Source organism: Pongo pygmaeus, chromosome 12, assembly GCF_028885625.2.
Source record: "Pongo pygmaeus isolate AG05252 chromosome 12, NHGRI_mPonPyg2-v2.0_pri, whole genome shotgun sequence".
In the NCBI taxonomy this organism is placed as follows: Eukaryota; Metazoa; Chordata; class Mammalia; order Primates; family Hominidae; genus Pongo; species Pongo pygmaeus.
This window is the reverse complement of record NC_072385.2, coordinates 90791185-90814779: the sequence shown is the minus strand read 5'-3', so window position 1 is coordinate 90814779 and position 23595 is coordinate 90791185. Positions and strand designations below refer to the sequence as shown.

The following is a 23595-nucleotide window of genomic DNA, read 5'->3' as shown; positions in this document are numbered from 1 at the left end:
TCACTGGGGGCTAAAGGAGAGAAATGAGGGGCTCTCTCTGCCTGGTCTCCTGGAATTCAGACCCTGTCGGGAGCTTGAGGCCTTCCTCTGGGATGTCCAGGCTCTAGTGAGCTTCTGGGGAACCTAAGGGCCATGAATCGCAACAGCACCAATCTCCAGACTGCCCTGTGAGGTGGGGTGTGCAGTGATGAGCTTCTCCAGCATAGAGTAGTGAGTGTGACAGGAAGGCACTTCTTAATCATCCACAGAATTGTGGCTGTTCTCCAAGACTTCCACGTCACGAGAAGGAGGAGCACCGTTCATGCCTCATTTGGCAAATACCCAGCACCATGTCTAGCACAGGGCCACAAAAGGAAGAGGCACAGTCCTTTCTCTGTTGGAAATACAAGGAAAAAGTATCTGAAAGTGAAAGAACAAATTGAAGATGAATAATGAGGTGGGCTTTGGCTCATGGGACTGGCCTTGCTCATGGTTGGTGGCAGCAGGACTTTCCCCGCAGAACAGGGTCATCCACCCACACTGGCCACAGAGGTGCCACCAGTGATGCTGCCATCTCCTTAAACATTTGTGGACTCATCTTGGGGACTCATCTTTTGAACTTCAACACATTCTTTTGATTATCCTCAAGATGCAAATCTCTGTCCTTTGTGGGTGAATAGAATTTTTGGAAATTATGGGTCAAAAGTGTCCCCTAGCTGACATAGGTCATTTGATTCAGTTCTGCTCAATTCAACACATAATTATGGGGTGTCTGCAGCATGTGAGGCACTGTAGTAGGCTCTGGGAATTCGATAAACCCCAAATCTGCCCTCTTTGATCTGACAGCGTGGCAGGAAAGATAGACACTAACTGTAAAGATGAGTAATGGCACACGTTGCCAGTGTATCAAAGGGGTGGGTGTTGTGGGAATGCTAACAAGGGCGGGGCACCCAAACAGACATCTGACGTGTGAGCGGCAGTTGGTCAGACAGAAAGGAAGGAAAGAGAGAGAGTGTCCTGGGTTGGAAAAAAAAGCATAAAGGATAACAATACTAGCTATCATTTACTGAACACAAACCGTGCATCAGGCGCTTTTCCAAGTAGTTTAAGTTTGTATCGATGATCTCATTAAATCCTCACAATAAACTTACGTGACAGGTGCCATTATTATCCCCCAAATTATAGATGAGAAAACAGAGGCAAGGACAGAAAAAGCAACTTTCCCAATTAGGAAACAGCAGAACTGGAATTCAAACCCAAGCTCTCTGTTCCAGAGCCTCCTCTTAACTGCTGTGCTAGAGAGCTTCCACATGTGCAGATGGAATGGCACCATTTGAATAGGAATGACGAGAATTCCACTCAAGAGTATGGGGTGGGAGTGGGGAGGTGGGGAGGAGACTGTGGAGGTATGAATTGGTGTAGTCTTTTAGAAAATAACGTGGCAACTTATGAGTGGATAGATGTAAGTTGTGCCTACTTTTTGACGCAGTATTTTTACTTTTGGAAATGGATCCAAAGGAAACAATCAGAAATGTGTATAAAGGTGTACCATGAAATGACCTAAACATCCTTCAACAGGGGTTGGTTAAATACCTTATGTCACATTTATGCAACTAAATTTTATGCAGCCATTAAAAAGTAAAGATCATGACTGCTCCTCTTGGTTTGTGTCTTAGGCATGCTTTGAAGAAGCATGAGAGAAGTCTGAACAGAAGGGGTTGGGCCCCTCTGTCAGCACCCCTGGGTAGTTCTTGGGGAGGCAGGGAGGCCAGGAAGAGGGGGAGTGAGACTCAGCTCCAAGTAATCCTGATCCAGGGGAAGGGAGGGTGTGACTGGCCAGTGGACAGCCTGAGCTTTGGCCCTGGCTCCAGGCTCTGGGTTTAAAGAGCTTTAAAAGCTTATTAAAAAGGTTCCTTCGACATCAAATGGCTCTTAAAAATCAATATTTTGATGATTTAAGCGCAAGAGAATCAGAAACATATGGATCAAATTGCCCTAAAATTATACACACTTAAAAAAATGTGTTGGTCTTTAGCAAGATCCAAATATTTGAAAAACAGAGACATTTTCCTCATCTCCTGACAGAGCTCTGCTAGGTCAGCTTGAGGAGTCCAGAGAGGTGGTAAGTGGGAGTGGGGTGGGGCTCAGAGGGAGAAGCATGGAAATGCCTCTTGGTGTCTTCCATGTAGACAGGGCTGTGAGGGGCAGCTCTGTGTGTCATGTGCATGTGTGTGCAGGTGTACATGCGTGCACATAGGCATGTAGCAGTGAACATGGGTGCACATTTTCCTCTGGGTCTCCTCATTCTGAGCCCGTGTCCCATAGCCAGTCTCATCCCTTCATGTCTCAGACATACGTATTTGGACTCAATCTAAGTTTTAAAAAGTAAGTTCCTGCCAGGCACAGTGGCTCACGCCTGTAATCCCAGCACTTCACGAGGCCAAGGTGGGCGGATCACCTGAGGTCAGGAGTTCGAGACCAGCCTGACCAACATGGAGAAACCCCCGTCTCTACTAAAAATACAAAATTAGCCAGGCGCGGTGGCGCATGCCCGTAATCCCAGCTACTCAGGGGGCTGAGGCAGGAGAATCGCTTGAACCTGGGAGGCGGAGTTTGCAGTGAGCTGAGATTGCGGCATTGCATTCCAGCCTCAGCAACAAGAGCAAAACTCCGTCTCAAAAAAAAAAAAAAAAAAGTAAGTTCCTTTGGCACCTCCTTCTGGGTCTGTCCCCTCTCCCCCAGCAGCAGACATGGCACTGTCCATTTCTGGAAGGTTCAGAGGTATCACCTTGCCCAGAGGTGACCAAAGGTTCTTTGGCTGTGGGCTGGTTCTGCAAATGAAACCCTAGGGGTGATGGTCGGTGTATAACGCTAAGACCAGAGCTGCAATGGCTCTGATTCTCCACCATAGAGTGCCAGAGCTCTGGGAGCAGCATTTGAAAACCACATATCTCATCCCCAATCCTCATTTTATAGTGGCCCAGAGCAGGAAAACCAAAGGTATAAGGTTGGGACCAGAGGAAAAGCTGTCACACACGTAAGTCCAGCTCGTCTCAATCCAAACCACCACAGACTCACCCCGCCCACTCTTTCTTCTGTCCTCCCACCCCCTCCTTCCCTCTGCTTGGCATGGGGATGGCAGAGCCCACCGGACCTGAGTTTCAGTCTGGTGGTGCCACATAGTCTTGAAGGTACTCTGGCTATGAGGGGCCGCTCCCATGTTCTCTTCCATCTCTGGGACAAGATGGTGGGGTGGGAGTGGGGAGCTCTGGCCGTTGGAGCCTCTAAGAAGGAGACAAGCCACACCTGGGGGCTGGGCTAAGGCCCGAGGGACTCCAGAGAGAACAGGATTGGGGCCAGCTGGCTCCTGCCTTCAGCCCCTCCAGCCTCTCTGGTTTAGGCCTTTCAAAGGCCTCTCACCTTGCCGGCAGAGGGTGAGTCCCGGGTGAGCTGTGTGCAGGGAGCAGGCGAGAGATCCGTGCCATAAGGGATGATTCTGACTCAGCAGGCCCCTAAGGGTGTTCCTTGGGGACTCCACCTCCCTGGCTAGACCTACTTCTGGGCTGGTACCCAGCCCTCCCCACTGGACCCCTGAGCCTTCACTTCTCTCGTGCCAAAGAACATTCTAGGCCATGAGAATGGCTGGGGGAGCATAGGCCTTTTTCCCAGGGGCCTCCCCAACTCGGCTGCTGGCGCATTAGGCAGGCTGTGTGTTGCATGTCTCCTCCGGTGGCCAGGGAGCCTTGGTAATTAAGTCGATGATTTCCACCTCAATGGGCAGTCTCATTGGCCAGGATCGAGGCTTGGGTCACTCTCCGCATCCCAGGTACACAGGGGCTGTCCAGTCTGAGAAGGGAGATAAGGGGACAGAATATCAGAAACAGAAATGGGGGCCAGATGAATGGGGCAGGGCATCCCAGAGGGGATGGGGCCATCTGCTGGTATCTGAGGCTGGCTGGGCACAAGCCCATGGGACAGAGCGGAACACCAGCAGCTGGCCACCAGCAATGTCCCCGCCACCAGCAGAGTCAAGGGCAATCAACCAGCTGCGTCTGCTGGTCTTACAGAGAACTCACAGCCCTCTCCCTGGACCTTCTTCAGGGAATTCTGGGGGCAGGACAGAGGCTTGGGCTGGAGTGTGGAGACCAAGAAAAAGCTGGGAATGCACTGGGGTTTGGATGCAAAGGCGGGGGGGCCCAAGGGCTTCTGACCACTCTTGCGTGCCTCAGAAAGAAGGGCTGAGAGCTGGTGACAGATACCTGAGGACTGTGGCCACCGTGGCTGGATGAGGTGGTGTGTGTCCTACAAAATGCAAAGAGAAAAATAAGAAGGGAGGTGAAATTCGCTCTTCAACACCAAGGAAAGAAAAGGGAGTGGGAAAAGACACCCAGCCTGGGGTTCCTTGTTCTGGACTTGTCCTACTCCTGCTGCCTCAGCACTCAGCTCCTGGAGGCCCCACTGTGGAAAGAAACAAGAGACTGGAGATGCCGGCTCCCTGGGTTGGACTGGGCAGTGCCTGGGATAACAGCTCCTGTGGGAGTTGGGAGTGCCCCTGTAGCATCTGGTCACTGTGCTGGAGTAGGCTGGAGTTCATCCCCAGAAGGAAGGGTCATTCCAAGCATCCAGTCCTTGCTCCCAGGACTCCCAGTGGGCCACGGAGCTGACACTGGGCCCAAACTAGGGAGGCCCCTTAAGTTCTTAAATGTGTCTCCCGCCTGCAATCCTGCCTCTGCACCCTTGCTCCCCACATCCAAGGCCATCCACCATCCTAATCTACTGCCCTCCTTGACACAAGTTCCCCTCTTCCCGACAGTCTTTGCTGAATGCTCTCCCACATAGGTGTGGGTTGGGAAGGGGTGAGTGGATCTTGAAGCATGCTAAGGTTTGGCTTAGTAGAGAGGGAAGGGCACTGTCCACTCTGCTCACTCCACTCCATCTCCCCACCTCTTCCTCTCCCCAGGCGGCACTGACATCTGGGTTCAAACTACTCCAGAGCACCAGGACAGCACCTCCCTCTCCAGACCCACATCCCTAACAGCCAGCCAGGTACATGGCCAAGACCAATACACCAGCCTCTTCCTGGATTCCTGCTGCCATCCTCCACTCAGCCGAGCTGTCCACAATCCTGGGATTCATCCTTAACAACAGCCTGGCCCTTGTCCCCCCATGCCAGTTCATCTCAAGCCTCTCTCACTCCCTTCTAAATATTTCTTACATCTGTCCCCTCATCTCCATCCTCCCGGCCCCAGGTCCAAGCTGTCACTGCTCACGTGGGTGACAGCCACATCCTCTGAACTTGTTTTGTCTCTGTGCTTTAGCTTGTGCTTTCTGCACATTTTCAGTCTAGTGAACTTTCTAAAATGCTAAGCTGCTCATGTCTTTCCTCTCTTTAAAGCCCTGGCAGGCTCCCTACTGCTGACCCTATGAAGCCCTGGCTTCTTGGGCCAGCGGACTTTGCTCCCTGTGACCTGGGCCCATCCTTTCTCCAGCCCCTTCTCTGGCCTTTCCCCATGCTCAAATTTTCTATCCAGGCCTAGTGAACTGCTGGCATGTCCCAGGCCTACTAGGCTCTTCCTTACTCCTTTGCACATGCTGTTCCCTGTGCCTGGCAGGCTTGTTCTGGTCACCCCCTCTCTCAGACCACCTATGATCTCTTAGTGAAGTCGTTCCTGACATTCCAGTTCCTAGATCATCTCATCCTGTGCTGGGTCTGAGCATGCATCGCCAGCATTGCTTCTTTGACTCTCTCCTAAAAAGTCTAGTCAGACTCTGAGGCAGGCACTGCATCTAGGAACCAAGCTCAGCCCCTGGAAAATGTCCACAGAATGGAGTGAGTGAATATGTCTAAATGGCATGCATCAGCTGGCCCTCTTTTGAGGTCCCATCAGGTATAAGTCTCTGGCACACCCTGTCTACTGGGCATCTGGTCCTTGCATAATCCACATGCAGCCCAACTGTGGAATCTGATTATTTTTTAAGTTTAGGCTGTTTAGGGTACAGCCCAGGGCTGGAATGAAGAAAGGCTCTGAGCATCCCCTTTCCTCTGTCTTGGAGGGATTTTGATGGACAAGGGCAGCCACACATCTGAGTGGGGGCCAAGGCTTCAAGGATTCCAGGCCTGGCTCCGCCTACCCCAGCTACAGAGCCATTCAGTTCTTAATAGAGTCCACAAATATTTATTGAGTGTCTACTGTGTGCTCCCGCCTGTAATCCCAGCAGTTTAGGAGGCCAAGGTGGGAGGATCGCTTGAGCCCAGGAGTTCAAGACCAGCCTGGGCAACAAAGAAAGATCCCATCTCTACAAATAACAACAACAACAACAAATTAGCTGGGTATGGTGGCACATACATGTACTTCCAGCTACTCATGAGGCTGAGGTGGGAGGATCACCTGAGCCCATGAGGCCAAGGATGCAGTGAGCCATGACCATGCCACTTTACTCCAGCCTGGGTGACAGAGTGAGACCTCATCCCCCTCCCCCCAAAATTCCACATGCGCTGGAGGAGAAACAACAGGGAGGCTAGAAGGGGCCGACTAGATTGGTTGCCACAGAGCTTCTTGGAGGATCAGTGTTTAAGCTGAGACCTGAAAGATGGGAATGAGTCAGCCATTCAGGGAGCTGAGGAGAGGGAGAGAGCTCTAAGCAGGAGGCAGCCTGTACAATGGCTTGAGTGATTTTTATCTCTTTCTGAACCTCAGTTTCCCCATTTGTGGTGGGGACCATAATGTTTCCCTTGCCTCCCCACAGGGCATTGGCAGGGTTCAAAGGAGCCATGCTAACAAATAGGACATACCTGTTCGGATTCAGAGGCCGTGAGATTCTGTTCCTGTGTTTATGGCAAGATGGCTGCCCCTTCCTGTTCTCCACAGGGAGGCACCACCATCTATGTCCTGGTTAAAAAGTAAATCAGGGGCACATGTTGTCAAAACTTCCTGAGGCTGTGTCATGAGTAAAAAAGGAAAAAAAAAAAAAAAAAAAAAAAGTAAAGCAGCCTGGGAGGGTCTCCCTTTGAGGCTTATCAGCCTCCCGCTCCTCTGTATGAATATGATAATCAGACTCTATCAGCCCAGATTTTTGAGGAAAGGCAGAGTGTAGGGATCTGAGACAGATGGATAGAAAACACCACCCAGGGGGAATGGGGGGACCGGGTTTTCCCAGCAGTGAGCCCTTCAAGGGGAACCCCAGGCCTGGTACAATGCCTGGCACAATGCCTGGCACAGAGTGGGGGTTCCATGCAGCGTTGATGACAGGATGAGCCAACGTTCCCACAGCCTCACCAGCAGAAGGGAGACTTCCAGGCAACAAGGGTTCCGAGATCCCAACTCCCTTCCCCTCTCCCCGTCTTTCTTCAATTCTTCTGTCGTCTGCCCCCGCTTTTCTTGCAGGCTTTGGGGGGTATTCATGCTCTCCGTTTCCCAGTGGACATGTGGCCGGGCCAGGGGGGGCTGTGTGTGCGTGTGTGTAGGCACGCGGGCTGTGAGGGGGCTGGGGACAAAGGCCCTGGAGTGAGATTCAGGGCACAGCTGAACTGCCCTGAACTCTCCTTTTTGTTTTCAAGGAAATGCATAATCCAAGAACCACCCACGGCCCTGGCGGCTCTGCTAAGCAGGGCTGGAATGTGCTGCCTTTCCCGTTAGTAATTGTTTTTTCTAGTTAGCCTGTAACCCTTCCCCTGCCATTCCCCTGCTGCAGGGGTGAGGCCCGCAGGGATGGATGCCTCAGCTGCCCTCCTGAGATGTCCCCGCACTCTCCACCCCACTCCCACAGGGTTCAGGACCTGGTCCTGGCAGCACCCTCCGGACCATCTGCCTTCGTGGCGACTCTTTCCTCGCTGAGAGGGGCCAGGGCTGCTGGAGACTGCAGAGTCCTGCGTGGGGCCTGCAAATCCTCGTTATGGAGTCTGCGTGTCTGGTTGTAGCCAGGGCTGTGACTGTGAATGGGTGTCAGTGCAAGCTGGTGGAGGAATGTGAATTTGTGTGGGTGGCTGTGACCTGGGATACTGAGGACTCAGAGGGAGAGAGAGAGAGTGTGTGTGGACCCTGTGAACATGGGTACACATCTGTGAAAGCCAGCAAGCATGGTTGTGAATCCAGTTTGTGTGCAAGTGGGTGCTATGAGTGTGCGTGTGCCTGTCCTGGGAAGGAAAAGCCATGTGCACCTGAGCCGACTCAGCACTTTTCTTTCCTGCCCACCCAGTTGAGCACCTGAGCCTTTGCTCCAGGGAGGAGGCAATGCCCTCTGCCCCCGTGTTTGTGTCATTGGCTGCCTCACCCTTACCAGCAGGAGGGGGGCAAATGTGGCACCCTGGGCCCGGTCCCAGTTAGCTGAGCTGTGTATCTTTAATCCCTAGGGATTAAAGAGGTCCGAGGCTCATGCTATTTCCCGACCCCTCCCTGCCAGGTCCTGTCTGGAGCTCTCTGAAGTGGCTGTAGCTAAGGCCAGGCCTCTGCTCAGATGGAGTTGGCCTCTGTGGAGTAAGAAGGGGTACTGGGGTGTCGCTTGCTGCACCCTGAATCCCACCTTCTTGCAGCACTAACTGCTGCTGCCTCATCCTTGGTGAGGCCTGACCTGTGGCCTTTAATTCTTAGTGTGAGCTCTTCCACCCTGAGCCGTGAGGAGTGCTGGGCTGGCTTCAGCACCTGCAATCTCTCAGGGAGGTCTGCCCATCCAGAAGTTGGGGCTCAGGATCACAGAGGGGCTGGGAAGTCAGGAGATGGGGACAAAGCCCAAAGTCTCCCATTGCAGGCCTTGGGGCAGAGGCCAGCCTGTGCCCTGAGCAGCTAGCAGCGCAGCAGTGCCAAGGCCCGGTCCAGTGTGGCTGCTGAACATTTGGTTCAAATCAAAGGCCTTTTCCAGCCAAGAGAGGAATGCTGCCGAGTGGGATTTGGGAACGGGCCCGGCAGGGTGAACACTGCCTTAATTGAGGCCCTTCTAGACTTTTAATTACAAGCAATGTTTTCCCAAGCTTCCTAAATTGACCATGGAGACCTGCTGGTGTTAGTGCCCATGCCAGGGACAGAAAAAAAAATCGTTGTTAAAGCTTTTTCAGCAGGTTTATTTTAGCAAATGTTTTGAGGTGGAAAGGCTCACACAAAGTGGAGGCCAGAGTCATTTTTCTCAGAGGGCCAGGCACAGACACGGAGAGATCCACACCCACAGGTGTGATCAGACACACAGGCGGAACACGCGCACACAGACGGGCACCTGTTGAGAGAGGCACGTGTACAGGCAGAGGACGTGACCGTGGCGTGGCTGCAGAGGCTGTAAACACCAGGCTGGAAATCCAGCTCAAGCACCTGGAGTGCTTTAGAAAGGCAAACACTGTTGGCTGCCCCGCCCGCCCGCTCCCACCTTCACCTCCTCCCACCCTTCCAGGCTGGCTGGGCCTGGGCCTGCTTCGGAGCCCCTGTGCCCTTCACCAGGCCTGTTTACAAGGCCCAGGACAGCTGCCAAAACCTCAGCTGTGTCCCTGTCCTTGTCTGTCTCCAGCGGACATGACTGACTTGGAAGGAAGGCATGCCCTTGTCTGTGGAAGGGGACCCATGTTCAGCACCCAGTGGAATCCTTGGGGCACCTTCTGAGGGAAATGTCTATGGCTGTTCAGGGAGCAGCTGGTCCAGGTTACAGATGCAGAAAACAGAGGTGTCCCTGAAAAACAGACACCCTGGGAGGAAGCTCCCAAAGCACTAGCACTGCTTGTGCACAAGAATTGCCCGGACTCCAGGACTCCCTCAGAGCCAATCTGGATCCCCAGGCGGGGACCTGTGCCCCGGTTTTCTAGCACTGCTCACCATTGCAGCCTCAGCACTGAAAGCCTGAGCTCAGAACCTGTTTAATAGTGACTGTTCACTGCTGGGCTCTGGGAGCCCTGACAGCTGGAAAGACAGAGCAGGTGCCCCGATATGGGTGATTCTGGAAGCCCCAGAGGGTCCCTCTCTACTCTCTTTTCCTCTTTCCCTGATGTTTGTGGCCCATGTCTGTGGGCCTGGACGCTCAAGCAGCCTCCAGAATCCCTCCCAGTGTTCAACAATGAGCCCAGAAATGGTGCATAGTAGAAATGGGAACAAGTAGGGTGCCTGGAGAGGTAGGGAGGCCAGAGACAATGATGCCTGCTTCACCATTTTGCCAAGGGTCCCCTTGAGTGTGGGCACTGCCCAGACACAGGGAGGCCAGAGGCCAGGAGCAGAGGGAGGCCGTTCCCTATGCCCGGCCCTGCCAGCCAGGGTGAGCCTTGATGGCCGTTACAGGCCGTTGCTATCGTCCCTTATCTGGGGCTCCTGGCTCTTACACCATGTCCCCAACCGCCCCTGGAGTGTGTGTGTGTTGAGGGGGGCCTGCTGTTCCCTCCCTAAACAGACCGTTACTTGGTTTCCGTTGTTTGGGGAGGGGGTGGGGAGCTGTCTGCTTAATTAATCATTTTAGGCCACCCTGGGAAACTCATTAAGCCACCTCTCAGGGCTGGGAGCAGGAACACAGCCCTCAAAGTTGGAACTTTTTTGGTTTGCCATATCGGGGTCCAGTTTTCCTTCCACTCGTGCACACATGTGCATGAGAGTGTGTGTGTGTGTGTGTGTGTGCATGTGTAAGAGAGAGTGGGAGTACAAGGGAGAGTGCCCTTGTAGCTATGATTCTGTGTGTGTTTGCGTTTCCTAGATTCTGCAAGGAACTTCCCCTGATTCTTCTTAATTACCAGCCTAGAAGAAATTCAAGATGCTTAGAGCAAAGGTCAAACTCCACCTGTTTTCCCTGCACTTCATTTTCTGGCAGTTCCCACAATAGTACAGATAAGTAAAAGATTAAGGCAATCTTTTCTAATTAAAGTAATTAAAAAACGGCGATGATTGCACCTTTCATCTGAAAGGGAAAATATTTACTCATCCAACTGCAGGCCCTTAAAAGCATTCAGGAGGTCTATTTTGACAAACGGATCCTCCTCCCCTCCCCCAGCCCATTCTGCTTGTCCTGGACACACACACAGAAAGGCTGGTTTATTTAGCAAGCAGAGGCTTGACAGGGGCACCCTGAAAGCTGGGAGCCTCGGGCAGTTTTAAGCAAACGGACACTTTGGTTCAATCCCTGCTAGGCCCTGTTGAGAGGTTTCTGGGACCATTGGGATTTTGATTTGACCAATCAATGTTTTACTGTTGTACCTTCTTCCTCTCCTTCTCCTTTGGGTGGGAAACCACCCAAAGGTTCCTGTCTGCCTCTGATAGCTCTACTCTTCCCTCTGAACTGGCTGGGATGGAGATCTCAAAAAGGAAGAACCGGTCAGAGTCTTGGATGCAGTTCGTAACAACCATATATTGCATTGCTGTTTTGCACAAGCCTGTGTGCTTGACATATAAGTACTTGCTCAGTGCCAAAGGGGGCGCTCTTGGCGTGTGTGGCCCAGTCCCTAAGAATTGCAGTCTAACAACTGTCCTTGGCTCCCCCAGGAGAAAGCAAACTTGCATACAGGCTGCTGTAATTCACTTTGAGTTTTTGAGGCAAGTATAATCAGCCAGTTTCCTGGTGCATGGGGCTTGATCTCACAGATTGCAATTTTTCCCTAAGTAGGGAGCCCCTCTGGTGACATGTGATGGTAGGGACAGAGGTACCTTACTCCAGAGGAGTGGGAGGTGTGAAGGCCGACAGAGATGTTAATACCCAGTCCAGCAATCTGGGGGGCCCTGATCGCTGTCCCAGGCTGCTCTCCTCCTTCACATCCCACCTATAGGGGATGCTCCGGAGCCTGTGCTGCTGGAGCTTGGAGCAGCATGGATAGGCTAATCCCCTTTACAGGCTGTTCCTCAAATCCTCAGAATATGACATAAAAGAATATCCCGGGAACCAGCTCCAAAAACACTGGGGCCCAGCTGTCGCCTGAGAAGGGCCTGGTTTGCCTCTCCCTGCCCCAGGTCAAGCTAGACAGTGTCCTCAGCATGACCTGCTGCCCTCCACTGTCCTCCCGGCAGAGATACAGCCTCAAAAAGCCAGTATGGACAGGTCCAGCTCTGCAGTGGACCCTGCTCTCCAGGGTGGGCTGGGCAGGGAAGAGGAATGCGGTGTGTGTACGCACGTGTATACGGATGCGTATGAGCACATGTGTGCGCTGTGTCTGGCCTGTTTGGACGGGCTTGCTTGGTACCAAGAACAGCCTCAACAGAGGTTAGGGAAAAGCCTTTGGGGCTCTCTGTACTGCAAGCTCACCCAGTGTCAACAGCACCCTCTTTGGGCTCTGGACTGTATGTAGCAAAGCCACTCCCAAACCTCTCTCTTTCCTGGCCTTGCCTCTCGAGTCATGGCCTCTGGAGTGACAGCTCTCCTTGTGTCACTTCTCTGCCTGGTCACCCACAATGGCTCCCAGCTTTCGGAGAAATATTCACCAGCACACCTAAACACATGGTCCCGGTGGCCCACCTCACACTCGGGGGGCTTGATTCAGGCCAGGCCTCAACTGGACTCTTCCTGCTGGTCCCAGACACCCTTTGCAAAGCTGTGAGAGCTGTGGATTCCCTCCCAGGAATCCTACTGATCTGTGTGCACAAGGGCCCACCCCATGAAAGGGCAAACAATTGCAGGATTCCTGCGTGCCCTGAAGCCCCTACCCTGAGCCCAGGCTGAGAGTTTTTGTCCCACAGTTCCTATAAGCCAGATTTGTCACTGGGCTCCGATAGGCTGCCCCTCACCTTGTCTTCCTTCCAACATCAGTCCAACCCCCTCCTTGTGGGGAAGACAGGAGGAAGCCTCCAGTGCCAGCTGCCTCCACCCAATGGTGGCTCTGCCTGAATTCTGCAGGGAACCTTCAGCACAGCCAAGGGCAGCTGCTGTTGGACCCACTCAGGGAATTGTGTCTGACCCGACCTACGCATTTGGTGGTTAGCTTGCTCTGTGGAAACAGTCCCCAGGGGACTGGAATCCTCACTGCAAAAATAAATGCTCCCTCTGGACTTGCTTTTCTCATCTTGCTTTCTCTGCATTCTGGCTTTTTCTTTTTTCTTTCTAGTGTCCCAACTGCTTTTATCTTCTTCCTTTCCTCCCACCGAGACCCAAACAAACCTCCTGGTAAACAAACTCTCAGGCCAGTCTCTTAAAGAGACAGTGTGTGTTTGTTGCCATCTGGATGTCCAGTCCTGCTCAGGGGCTGCATGAAGTCTGGGGGCAGATGGGCTGTGAGGTGTTAAAGATCATTCAAGAGACTCACACGAAAAAGCTGGCCTAGAACAGTGCACCGAGGAAATTGCCCTAAGAGCCCCCTCTCCTCTCCCACTCTCATCTGAAAATACAGAACGGGAGGGACCAGCGGGGTTTCCCCTTAGCCAGTCTCCCTGAGTGGTGTTGTTGAGACTATTGTCTGCTTTTGTCTACATGACCTGGAAAGGATTCCTTTTTTTTTTTTTTTTTTTTTTTTTTGAGACGGAGTCTCGCTCTGTCGCCCAGGCTGGAGTGCAGTGGCGCAATCTTGGCTCACTACAACCTCCGCCTCCCAGGTTCACGCCATTCTCCTGCCTCAGCCTCCCAAGTAGCTGGGATTACAGGTGCCCGCCACCACGCCCGGCTAATTTTTTGTATTTTTAGTAGAGACGGGGGTTTCACCATGTTGATCAGGCTGGTCTCGAACTCCTGACCTCAGGTGATCCGCCCTCCTCGGCCTCCCAAAGTGCTAGGATTACAGGTGTGAGCCACCTCGCCTGGCCAGGATTAAGAGTGTGATTTAAAAAAATATATTTTCATGTCAACCTCCTCCCGCTCTGCCCCACCAGGTGAACACATCTCTGAAGCGATCATATCAAACAGAGGCAATGTGAGGAGAGGGACAAATCTAGCTTGCACACCACTTTCCTGGAACTTGGTGACTTTGTGACTTGGAGGGACTCTGCTCTTAATTTGTCATTGTGTGTGTGTTGCTGGCTTGGCGGGTGGAAGTCACTGTGGGGCAGGGGAAGTGTGTGCATACTCTTGAGTATGCATGTGTGAGCATACGTCTGCACCGGTGCCAGACAGCTGCCTTGTGGGTCTCTGCCCAGAACAGGGTTCTCCTCCGTGCTGAGCATGTGGACAAGCTGAGGATGCCCCACACTTCCCATCTGAGTGGTCTGAGTGAAAAGACTGGCATTTATCTCCCGGAGAGTGGGGCTGTGCTCATTCCTATTGCCCAACTGGCAGAGCAGCCACAGGGCCCAGCCCAGGGACAGACAGCATCCAGGCCAGACCTTCCTGGGGATCCTGTGAAGATCCAGGTTCCTTTGCAGTAGTAGGTCAGCAGAGGCTGAGATTCTGCATTTGTAACCTGCTTCCTGGTGGGGGCGCTGAGCAGCTGCTCTCCAGCCTATGATCTGGGCAGTGAGGCGGGAGAGAGGTGGCATGGTGGTCCTGCTGCCCACTGAGAAGGCAAGGCTGCCTCTGCCACTGCCCCTTCCCTGTCCCCTGCATTGGGGCCTGGCCGCTGCCAGGCACAGGTACCGCCCTCAAGGGACAACAGCTGACAACTTCTAAACCAGGGCTCTGTGGAACAAACCACACCTAACGAAGGTGGTTTTTCCCCTTTAAGAGAATACATTCCTCAGCAGGATAGTGGCCCCAGATTCTCTCCCACTACCACTTGGAAGCCAGGCAGAAAAATTGCCTGGTGGGCAGGATTACAGGATTAGTCAGCTTTCCCAAAACAGACCCACAGGCTCTTAGGTGGAAATGAGTTTTGGTCTGAGCGCTTCTTTCCTGGTGACAGATGTGTTTGCTGGGCACTCCCCCGTCCCACTCCTCGAGTCTCGCCTCTTCCTGAGTGCTTGGAACTCCCATGCTCCCTCACTCAGGCCCCGGGAATTGGGGGGAAACAGATTTCGGTGGAAATGAGCCCTAGTGTTCAAGCGTCCAGGCCCTGGGAGGAGGGTGGCACTGCTTGGACCAAGGGGCTGGCTTTACCGACCCCTCCCCATCCCCACCAAAGAGCAGCCCTGCTGAATCTACCCTGTGCTGGAGGCACCAAGCGGAGCCCAGTAAGCCGTGATGGTCCCAGGCCTATCTGCTCCTGCCCCAGATTCCCATCATCCCTCTGTCCCCACTGGGTCTTTGGGTGTCTCGGCCTCCCTGAGCTGGGCATGCCCTGCAATCTCAGAGTCTGCAGTGTGTGAGCTGGCCTGTGCCAATTCCAGAACTGGTGTTTCCCAGAAACCAAGGGACTGAAGACCAGTTGCTGAGGGCAAGCCACCGTGCTGGGACACTCAGATGTCTGCGGATGTCACTGTGGCTAGATCCAAGATTTGGACCTAAGCGAGGGAGGATGTCTCATAATTCTCCACATGGAATCAGCAGCCTTGCTTGCATTTAGAAGTTCCTTGCGAAGAATCATGTACTCACAGCTGGTGTCCTATACAGGGGATGTTCTCCTTGGAGCATTTTTCTTTTTCTTTAGATAAAGCTGGTAAAAGAAAATATACTTTGGTTCTTTTAATAGCCCCTATAATCCTTGGAGTCAGTGTGGTCCTCCTTTCAGCTCTTTGGCTCCTCAGGAATCTGGTGGGGCTCTCCTGGCAATCTGTCTGGAGGCCACGTTCCGCCACCATGTGATAACCACTGGGGGCTGCCTGGACTGGCTCCTCTAGGCTGTTATATCTCAGGCCATGCCCAGAAACTGGAGTCCTGAGCTGAGGGCAGATTTCAGAGCATGGTAGGCCCAAGGCCAGAGCTCTCTTGAGGCTAATGTCAGAGCTGACTGTGATCAAAGACAGGGCTGAGCTGTCAAACTTTCTCGAAGAAGGGTTGATACTTCTTTTAAGGGTACAATTCACCTGTGAACTAAATAGTTCTCATGAGTAATTGCTGGACAGAAATGTATAGATCTCCTAACTTTGGCTTGCATCAAGGCTTGTAAAAACACCTATTTCTGGGCCCTGCCTGAGAGGTTCTGATTGAATAGGAGAAGCCGAGAATTTGTATTTCCTTTCATTTTATTTTAGAGATAGGGATTTCACTTTGTCACCCAGGCTAGAGTGCAGTGGTGCAATCATAGCTCACTGCAGCCTTGAACTCTCGGGTTCAAGTGATCCTCCCACCTCAGCCTCCCAAGTAGATGGGACCACAGGTGTGCACCACTACACCCAGCTAATTTTTTAAAACTCTTCTTTTTTGTGTGTGTGTGTGTGTGTGTGTAGACGAGGTCTTGCTCTGTTGCCCAGACTGGTCCTAAACTCCTGGCCTCAAGTACTCCTGCTTGGGCCTTCCAAATTGTTGGGATGATAGGTATGAACCACCATGCCCAGCCTAGAATTTGTATTTCTAACAAGTTCTCAAATGATGCTGATACTGAAGGGGCCACACCTTAAGAACCACTGTCCTAGTGCATTTCTCCGATTTTACAGACGCAGAAACCACGGCCCAGGGAAGACGCAGCTTGAGCAAGGTCACCCGCGGGTAAGTGGTGCAGCTACAGTAAAGGTCTCCCACCCCCAGGTTAGCGAAGAGTCACTGCCCATCCCTGCCTCATGGCCTTAAGGCCAGGGTCACACAGCTGGTAGTCAGCCCTTCTTCTAGGCTGCCATGGTCCACTGGGCACTACTTAGTGCTTAGAAGACGAGTTAGTGCTGGTAGCACCCAGTTGGTGCTGGAAAAGGAAGTGGCGTGTTTTGGCGTGTCCTGGCCTCCAGGCTGAAAACTGTTTATTTGGACAATTAAGAACATGGCTTCAGCTGAACCACAAAATCAGACGGAAACCTTTATCTTGGGTGGCACGTTCTTGGTTTCCTCCCATGCCCTGGCAGGCTTGTGGTGTGGGGTCAGGCTGGCCAGGGTGGGTCTGGGAATGGTTCCAGTGGCTCTGGCCTCCACCCTGGAGAGGTCGGTTAAGTGTGTCAGGAGCAAGCCTTTGGTTGCCGTTTGTGTTGATGATGCAGATGGAAAAGTGGGTGTTGGGGGCCCCCAAGCTCTTTAAACCCCTAGGGCCTCTGGGGTCCCTTGAGGTGAGGCTTCTTCTGCAATTGACCATAAAATTCAGTGTCTGCCACACCACCTTCACCTACTGCAGATCTTGTCTCCAATGATCTACCCCTCCTCCCTCCAGCCAGGAAATGGGTGAGTTCACATCACCTCCTCCCCATTCCAGCACCCCAGGGGGGTCCTTGGTTCCGGCACCACCTCCCCTTCTGTCCCCATCCCTTTTCAGCCCCCATCCCTCTAGGGTTCTGGGCCTCTACCTCCATGTGAGGTTTGAGGGTAAGATAAGTGAGGTGTTTGCTTACAACCCTCATTGAAGTTTAAGCTTCTCCCATATTAGGAATGGGGCTTGAGGCCCCAGGGCCTAGGATCCCCACTGAGGATTATGGTTGAGGCTGGAGAACAAAAGCCAACAGCTTCGTGCCACTCCACTCTCCAGAACTCCCAATCAAAACAAACAGAACAAACACCAGGAGTTGCAAAGATCCATTCTGAGAATTTGCTATATACATTGGCTCAGTCACTCGGGCAACATGAGGGCCATAGTGGACTCAGAGAGGGGCCCCTGCCCGATGAGAGAAAAGGACAAGCTTAGCAATAACTAGAGAAGAAGCTGGAGCTGGAGAGGCAGATAAAGAGCTATGGGGTCAGATGAGGGTGGGGTTGCTTCAGCTTCATGCTTGGTGGCCAGAGGTGCTCATAAGAAAAACAAAACCCAAGCCGCAGCCTCCTCCAGCACCAACCCCCAAGTAGCGCTGAGAGGAGCTGCCCACCCGGGCCGCAGCGGGTCACACTTAGCCACTGTGTTGAGACACAGTCTCATGACTGCCACTTGGGGAATGGCCACTCTGCATCCCTGTCTGGGCTGTGCTCCCTGCCCCCCATGGACACCAAGCAGGCCTGCCCGGCTCTCAGACCTTCCGGAGCTCCCGCCTGTGTCCCTGTGAACATCAATAGGACTTGTTTCCAGATCCTCAGGTTTGTTTTTTTAAAACTTTTATTTTAGGTTCGGGGGTACCTGTGAAAGTTTTTACATAGGTGAACTCGTGTCACAGAGGTTTGTTGTACAGATTATTTCATTACCCAGGTATTAAGCCCGGTACCCAATAGTTATCTTTTCTGCTCCTCTCCCACCTCCCACCCTCCACCCTCAAGTAGACCCCAGTGTCTGTTCAGAACCTCAGATTTTAAAATCCTACATCTTATTCTGTTTCTAAATGACTGTCATCTGCCAATCTTGTCTCCCTAGTTGCACACTATAAAAACCTCTTAGGCTGGGCATGGTGGCTCACGCCTGTAATCCCAACACTTTGGGAGGCTGAGGCAGGCGTATCACCTGAGGTCAAGAGTTCGAGACTAGCCTGGTCAACATGGTGAAACCCCATGTCTACTAAAAATACAAAATTAGCTGGGCATGGTGGCGCATACCTGTAGTCCCAGCTATATGGGGGGTTGAGGCACGAGAATTGCTTGAACCCAGGAGGTGGAGGCTGCAGTGAGTGAGATCACACCACTGCACTCCCGCCTGGGTGACAGAGTGAGACCCTATCTCAAAACAAAACAAAACAAAACACAAAACACCTTCTTAGGCAGGAACTGAGTCTGCTGCCAGTCACAAGCTCCATCCATCACACCCCTCCCCTCATGCCCCACCTGGATCTCAGTTATGGCTGATGAGTGATTTTGGCAGTCACTACCTAGGCTAATGACGCTTGTCACAGAGCGTGTGTGTGTGTGTGTGTGTGTGTGTAACGGCAGGAGACTGCAGGAGATGGGGGCGCTGGAACACATCTGGCCCCTATCTGCCTCAGCTGCTACCTTGGGGCACATCTGCCACCCCCCGTGCCCCCCTCACACTGGGGACAGGGCTGAGGGCCTGGGAGGTGAGAGGGTGATGTCTTCCACTGACATGTGCCTTCCCCAGCTACTTGGTGCACACTCTCCTGCAGATTCCAGCAAAGAAGGCTGAGGGAGGGAGCCCCAAGGGGCACAGTCAGATCCCCAGTCTGTTTCTCCCTCTTGGCTCCAGACCCAATTTTAAAAGAAAGAAGCAGCAGCAAAGAAAATAACTGCAGTGCTGTTAGTGCTGTTAGATGAGGAGGGCAACCCAGGGCTGAGCTGAGGGCATTGCAGGTCAGCAACCCAGGGAGGTGAAAATTAAGCAAGAGTGTGAAGAATTCTGCATTGCTTCAAAATTAGTCAATTGCTTCCACATTTATACAGACGCCTAAAGATGACATGGTGAGGGAGAGGGGATGAGAAACAGGATTACACAACAAACACCTGGGAGGATCCTGTGGGTTGCCCATCAGCCCCTAGGCCAGTTGCTCAGGGAGGTGACAGCGCATCCCTGTCCTCCTCCGCCTCTCCCTCCCTGGTCTACTGGTCCCACCCTGACCCTGCCTGGGGCAGCCTGGAGGTTCTGAGTACGGCAGGAGCCTTCCCCCAGGCTGGGTCCTCACCCTGCCCCATTTCCTGGAGACCTTGGGAAGGTTTTCCAAGTTCCTGGCTGGGGTCCTTGAGGAATGAGGGGAAGTCGCCTACTGCAGCTCGGCTGGGAGGAGGGGAAGGAGGGACAGAGAGCCGAGGGCTCTCTGGGCCCATCCCTCTCCAGGAAAGAGGAGGGAAGGGTAAAGAGAGGCTAGAAGAAGAGAGAGGCAACTGGCTCTTTCAGAGGTCTTGTCCTGTGACCTGCCCCTCAGCAGAGTCCCCTGGGCCCCTCGTGCTTTGGAGAAGAGGCCAGACTTTAGGGACAGTCAGTAACAACCATCACTCTGGTTTATTGAGTGAGTGCCACACCCTAGGCACAGAGCTTAACGCTTCACACACGTGTTTCGTGTAATTGTCACAACACCCTCCCCAGGTGAGAATTATATTCCCCCTCTACAGAAGAGGAAACAACTTCAGGCCAAGGGGCTTGCTTAAGGTCACCTGGTTCTTAAGTGGCAGGGCTGGGGCCGGACAGCAAAGCCTTCTTGCCCTCTATTACCCAGCTCCGCATGAGTCGCTCCAGGGGGGTTGGCACCTGCCCCATGGAGTCCAGGGCAGGCTGGGGCAGACAGACTGTCGCCGGGCCTTGCCTCTCTTTGGAGGCATTGTGGATAGCATGACCCTGCCTCCGAAGGCTGCAGTGGCTTCCTTGAGGAAGGAAGGCCACTCCCCACAGAGCGGGGCCCATGTGCTAATCATCAGGGCAGGCCTGACTCCTCACCTGAGGTGTGAACGAGCCTGGTGTTGGGACTGGAATGAAGCACTTTAATGGACAAGTTGGAATCCGTTTGTGAGCAGCAAATTGGCCCGTCCCTGGGGCCATTTTCCACCATAAATCTCAACTATTTGACTCTGCAGATCCCCAGCGCTGTAGCCATGGCCAGGGCAACAGGAAGGTTGTGGGAGCTCTAACAGGACCTGGCCCCCAACAGAGGTCACAGCCCTTGCTCACCTCCCCCACCATGCTTGGCACCGAGGGTCCTGCCTTCCTTCTTGAAAGCCTGCTCTGGTCTTCCAAGCCATGCATGCTCCTGATCCTTGGACCACCAAGCAGGCTGTTTCCTGTCTTCTGGCTGCTCGTTCTGTTGCTCCCACCACATCTGGTCAAGGGTCCCTCTCCTGGGGGTGTCATTTGTGGCCGCAGCCTCAGGGGTCACACTATGTGTGTGACTTCAGACCTGTGTCTGTCTCTAAGTCCTGACTTCTTTCCCATGTTTCTAAGATTCTTCACCAAGGTGTCTCAGAGGTACCTCAAAGTCTTGCCGTCCAACCAGAACTCATCTTTTCCTGGTGCCCCCATTCCCATGCCACCAACAGGTCCAGAACCTCTCTGGAATTGCCTTCAGCTCCTCCTTCTCCATAGTCTCCTACTAAGCCCCAAGTCCTGCGTCTCTACCCCTAGAGGCCCCATCTCCATCCTCCTTGAAATCTTAAGTCTGGAATCATTTATTGCAAGAGCCTCCTGATTGTCTGTCCCCTTCCTGAAGTGTAACCCAATGTCCTGAGCAATCATCCCAAAGCCAGGCCCAGAGTGTGTTTCTTCCCAACTTAAAAACCGTTGGCCGGATGCGGTGGCTCATGCCTGTAATCCCAGCACTTGGGGAGGCCGAGGTGGGTGGATCAACTGAGGTCAGGAGTTCGAGACCAGCCTGGCTAATGTGTTGAAACCCTGTGTCTCCTAAAAATACAAAAAATTAGCCAGGTGTGGTGGTAGGTGTCTGTAATCCCAGCTACTTGGGAGGCTGAGGCAGGAGAATTGCTTGAACCCGGGAGGCGGAGGTTGCAGTGAGCTGAGATTATGCCACTGCACTCCAGCCTGGGCGAAAAAGCGAGACTCCATCTCAAACAAAACAAAACAATACAAAAAAAACCCCAAAAAACCCCCCCAAAAAAACCCTTGAGGGCTCCCCGTTGCCTCCAAAGTAAGGCCCAAACTTGTTATACAGATTCACAGTCCCCTCCTTGAATCAGCTCCCAACCTTGCTGTCCAGCATGGTGGCCCCCTCTTGCTCCTGTGAACCTGTGTTGCAGCTGTTCCAGATTCCATGTCATCCCCACCCCCACAAAGTCAGCCTTGTGCTTACTGACTCCATGGTGTGGCTTTCTCATGCCTCCTGCTTGGCATGGACAGTCCTGTCTCTGCCCATCACCAACGAAGGTTCAAGACCCAGACACCAAATGCTCAAACCCAGATGGTGGTTAAGAGCATGGAATCTACAACCAGATTGACAAGGTACGAGACCCAGTTCTGTTTCCTCTAGAGTTTGACCTTTTGAGAAAGTTTTGTAATCCTTCTTTGCCTAGCTTTACTCATCTGTAAGAGGAAGACAACAGTAGTAGCAACTGCTTCATTGGATATTGTGAAGATTAAGTGAGGCTACGTGTAAAGCACTTGAGACAGCGTCCAGCTTGTGGTCAGCACTGTATGTCAGCTGTAATACCCCAGATTATGAAGCCTCTGCTGATCCTTCTGAAGGCTCCACTGGGCCACATCAATCTCTCTCTTTCCTCCATACCTCAAGCATTTTCCTTGACAATTGCTATGGTACAGTAGCAATCTGTATCATATCTGCCTGGTTGTGAAGTTAGGATTCTTTGATGGCAATTGGACAATTGTCCAAAACCCACTGGATCAAACGAAGGGATTTTTTTTTTTTTTTCTTTTAGAGACAGGGTCTATCTTGCCTAGGCTGGTCTCAAGCGATCCTCCCACCTTGGCCTCTCAAAATGCTGGGATTAGAGACATGAGCCACCACGCCCAGCCCAAACAAGGGGATTCTTATCACAAGCGTATGAGTGGGCCTTGCAGCGTCCTGCCCAGCACCTCAGGAAACCCTGGCACTGGTGTCTGGAAATACTGCTTGGGTAGGGTTCTCTCTCTGAACATTCATTTAATTATTCTCTCTGTAGACTGTGGCCTTGCAGACTTGGCTGGAATCTGCTGTTTATGGTACTCAGGGGTACACGCCACAGTCTGACATGGAAAGATGGAATCTCCTCCTTCATCCCAGTTCAGCCCTGACCAGCCTCTCTAGGGGCAGGGGCAAAGGGAAGGGTCATGTTATACAGAATTATTGCTGAGGGTGTCTCACTTTGCGTGAAAGGGAGCATTTAGAGGGGTCCATGCCAGAGACTACAAATTGGCCCCCAGGATCTATTTCCCCATCTTTCTCAGTAATAGAACTCCCGGGTTTTTGCTGTCCTAAATAAAGACTGCATTTCCCAGCCTTCCTGGCAGTTGGCAGGGGCACGTGATTAGGTTCTGGCCAAAGCGACATTAAAGGGAGGAGAATGCTCTTCTTTGCTTCTCTTGGCTAGCTGGACTCTGGAGCCAGGCTGGCAGAGTTCAAATCCTAGTCCTGCCACCTATGAGTTATGTGACTTTGGACAAGTTACCTAACCCTTTTGTGCCAGTTTCCTTTGCAGTAAATGGGAATAGAAAGAAAATCTACATAATAGTAGATATTCTGTGAGGATTACATGAATTCATATTTGAAGAGTGAGTAGAAGGGTTCCTGGCACAAGCTCTACAAGTGTGGGTGGAATGAAGACGATGATGAGGATGAAGATGAAGATGGCAAGGCTGGAGCTCAAGTGCCATACTGTGTCCTGGAGCAGAAGCCACGTGTTGAGGACAGTCTGGACCCTCAACGAGGGTTGAGCCACGACACCAGCCTGTGACTGTTTACCTCTTGAGTTTTACAGAAGAAGAAAGTAAACTCTCACCTTGTTTAAAACACCATCCTGTTGGCTTTTCAGTTTGCTTGTAGCCCGATCTAATCCTAGCTGACACAGGAACATTGTAGGTTCAACTCACATCCCTGTCCCCTGTACCATGTTGTCGCTTTTTAAGATAATGTCTCACTGTTCCTACTTGGGTTGTACATTCCTTGAGGACGGAAAAGCTTCCCACTCACAGTAGGTGCCCAGAAAGTAAGTATCGAATTAATGCAAGAACAATGTGAAAATCATTCTGGTTAGGTAGACAAGGAATTCTTTGGCTAGTTGCAGAAAATCAGTGACAGTAATAACAAAACTTATCAAGCATAATGGCTGGCGTGCTTTTTTTTTTTTTTTCCAAGTCAGAGTCTTGCTCTGTTGCCCAAGCTGGAGGGCAGTGATGTGATCACATCTCACTGCACCCTCGACCTCCTGCCTCAAATGATCCTTCCATCTCAGCCTCCTGTGCACCAGCACACCCAGCTAATTTTTAATTTT

The 23595-nt window shown here is 52.4% G+C and overlaps 1 long non-coding RNA gene across 1 annotated transcript; it reads right to left on the bottom strand.

Annotated features, from left to right (window-relative positions):
* Positions 1-1024: 1024 nt before the first annotated feature.
* LOC134737875 (uncharacterized) lies at positions 1025-7504 on the bottom strand. Its single transcript, XR_010123277.1, has 4 exons — positions 7257-7504; positions 6773-6869; positions 4239-4281; positions 1025-3825 (listed from the first exon to the last, which is right to left on the bottom strand). It is a non-coding gene; the product is annotated as an uncharacterized LOC134737875 (long non-coding RNA).
* Positions 7505-23595: the final 16091 nt, after the last annotated feature.